We start from the raw sequence: 3,141 nt of genomic DNA, 5'->3' as shown, positions 1-3,141 counted from the left end.
ACAATCTTTAACGAAGTTTAGGAAAGAGAGGTTTAGGAGAGGGGTGAAGGTGAAATGGAAAGAGAGATAGGATAGGTGGTGAAGGGGTAGGATCATGGGCGCCACAACACATTTATTGATGGGAGTAAGAGAGAAACAAAATACAAGATATACAGAATACAGCGTATACAATACCTGTGTACAAGGTGGTGGCGCGATTGTAAAACAACAATAGATAGAAAACAATTGACAGTAGAGTGGCAATTATACAATGTGTTAAAAGTAGAAAACATACATATACGTGATGAAGGGTGAGAGTCCTGTTGGAGGATCTTCGTTAGTTCATTTGCGTGTTGTTCCTGTGATAGTCCGCCAGTCGAAGCTTTGCGACAAAGGCTTTAAAGGTAGAGAAGATTTTCTTGTTGTGGAGAAGGGCCTCAAGGGTGCAGGGCCAATGGTGACCCTCTGCCTGAAGCCTGTCCCTGAGAGGGGGCCTGTGGGCCCTGTGATTTGCACAAGTAAAGATTACGTGGTATGGGTCCTCGTCTTCTTCAATTCTGCAATTGCAGGTGCTGCTTCCTTTTTTAAGAAAACGATAGAGATAGGCTCTGAAATTACCGTGTGCTGTCAAGAGCTGAGTGATGGCGTGATTGGTGTTGAAGAAGTTGAGTGTCATCCTTTTGCTGATGTTGGGCAGGAATTGGTGAGTAAGACGCTCGGTGGTACTGGCATCCCATTTCTTTTGCCAGTTATCCATAATGTCGGCGTTAAGCTTGTTTTTGATGACAGACAGGGAGATGGCGGCATAGCTGCAGTTACTAGTGATTGTATGGGCTTTCTTTGCAAGGGCATCAGCTTTTTCATTTCCGTAAATCCCAGTGTGTCCCCTTACCCAGTACAGGTTGATAGAAACCACCTGACCAATCTCTCCTATGATCTGGAGGCAGTTGTTGTTGATGGGGAGCTGGCAATTGCCCTTGTTTAGTTGGTGAAGGGCTGTGCGGCTATCACTTAAGATGTCTTATTATACTTAAGAAAATATTAAAAAATACAGTGTTTTTAAAGTTAAAATAAGATTAAACTAACAAATACCAAAACCAAAGTGATGTAGAGATACGATACGCTTATATATCGATGAAATAATACACTAATTGAGGAGCGAACGAAAAGAATCAAGTTGAACTAATTAAGTTGGAAAAGAGAAAGTATGCATTATAATCGACAAAATGCAACTATTGTATTAATCTTTAAAATATTGGTATTAAATCTGTCTTATAAAATCACGACGACTCCTGTAAATCAAGTTATCCGATAAGAATAAAATACAATACCAATATAGCCCTATCGTTGAAAAAATTCACTTATTTTTGCTCACCTTGAGTTTTGCTTAGTAGAAATGGCTAAAAAATGTGCAAAATACGTATGGAAATATGGTATTGCAGCACCACTGTATTGGACGATCACCTGTCTAAAAGACCACTTTTTGAAAGAACTGTGGGTGGTTGCCATAGACAGGTTTTACTGTATATATAATTATTTGTATTTGTTGTGTCATCCTTCCACTGACTTGTTAGTTTTTGGTAATTTATCTTCAGATTGTTGATATATATTCCATATGTCAATGGCATATGTTGGTTGCTGTCATCCATGACATTGTGGTCTTCCAATGTAGGAATGTTTGAAATAATCTACAACTGGTGCGATTTCTTGAGGTAGACATTCTGACAATTCCTCAAAAACACTAACAACTTCATCTGTTAGCACAAATTCAAGAGCTGGAATCATTCTTCATTTCAGTGCAAAGTTGAAATATTCTTTGTAATGTTATTGCAGACCGTTTTCTTGAATTTTCCAGTAAATGTTCTGACTTAGATGAAAGAAACAGCCTTTAATAAACAGTTGGGAAAACTGTTTATAACTGCCAATTCAAAATCAATCATGATACTTGTTGGCCTCAAATTTACATTTAGTGTTGTTAATTTCTCAAATAGTTTAATATAGATATTCTGGGTTTTGTACTGCAGTAATGCATAAACACATGGAATGGTTCATCCATTTACTAGTGCATGAATGGTATGAAGTTGATGAACAGAAAGTGCAGGAGCTATTTTGAAAGACCCATCCAGACCCATCCACAACTAATTACATGACTCTCATGTAAGGTAACACATTTTTGGGTGTCACCTTACATGAGAGTCATGTAATTAGTTGTGAAGATTGAGGCATTTGTCATATCTGTGGACGAGTTTTCCATCTCCTCTTCATAGAACGTTGCAGCCAATGACTTGAGATGGACCCTAATGTTGTTTTGAAGATCATCATTAGGTGGAAGTCACTCAGCACTAAATTGGGGCTGTATGCTGAGTGTTTAAAGGTGGTGAAGACTTCCACACAGCTTGGAACTTTTTAATGTGTTAAGACTTTCATCTCTTTTCTGAACTGAAAACATGGCTAGGAGGACAGAGGTTTGAGACTAATGACGATCTTCAAAACAGTATTATTAAGGTCATCTCAATTCACTGGTAGCAACATTCTATGAAGAGGGGATGGAAAAGCTGGTCCACAGATATGACAAATGCTTCAATCTTCATGGTGATTATGTTGAAAAGTAACCATGTTTGTACCTAACTTTTGATGATAAATTAATTTTGTTATTTACACTTTTTTTTATGGACCATCAGAGGTTGAAAAAAAAAGCCTACGTATAAGCATGAAAATCTATTTACTTGATTTTTAGATTAATGTCAAATGCTTTTTGGATTATTTAATATATTTACTTTGTATTTGAATGTAAGTTTTTGTACATTGTGCATTTTCTATATACATTTATTGAAATTATTTTAGTAAAATTTCTATTATTATTGTGCTGGGTTTAGTGGGTAATACTCGGTTTAAACCGGTGGCTGTGTAATATGCCGGACCAGAGTCAAGGCATAGCAACCAAAACAAATTAAATAAGTGTGTCAGTGTCTGTATTCAGAAATTTCCTAACAATATGACATGTATTCAATATAGTGGCCTTCTGTAGTGTGATGTATGTATTTCTATTCAATTGTAATGTTCCCAGGCTTTTGTGTAGTGTGTGTGGTATCACACCTGTACAGGAGAGAACAACAGGTACAATAAGCACCCTTTCCATCCTCCACAGATGCCTTATTTCCT

The 3,141-nt window shown here is 37.1% G+C and overlaps 1 pseudogene; it reads right to left on the bottom strand.

The window, feature by feature from the left end:
- Positions 1–1,530: 1,530 nt before the first annotated feature.
- Positions 1,531–2,111, bottom strand: LOC111628265 (annotated as a pseudogene).
- Positions 2,112–3,141: the final 1,030 nt, after the last annotated feature.

The sequence above is a fragment of the Centruroides sculpturatus genome, unplaced genomic scaffold (genome assembly GCF_000671375.1).
Source record: "Centruroides sculpturatus isolate CEXI.00-Female unplaced genomic scaffold, Cexi_2.0 scaffold414, whole genome shotgun sequence".
NCBI lineage: Eukaryota > Metazoa > Arthropoda > Arachnida > Scorpiones > Buthidae > Centruroides > Centruroides sculpturatus.
The sequence above is the reverse complement of the archived record's forward strand: the minus strand, read 5'-3'. Positions and strand labels throughout refer to the sequence as shown.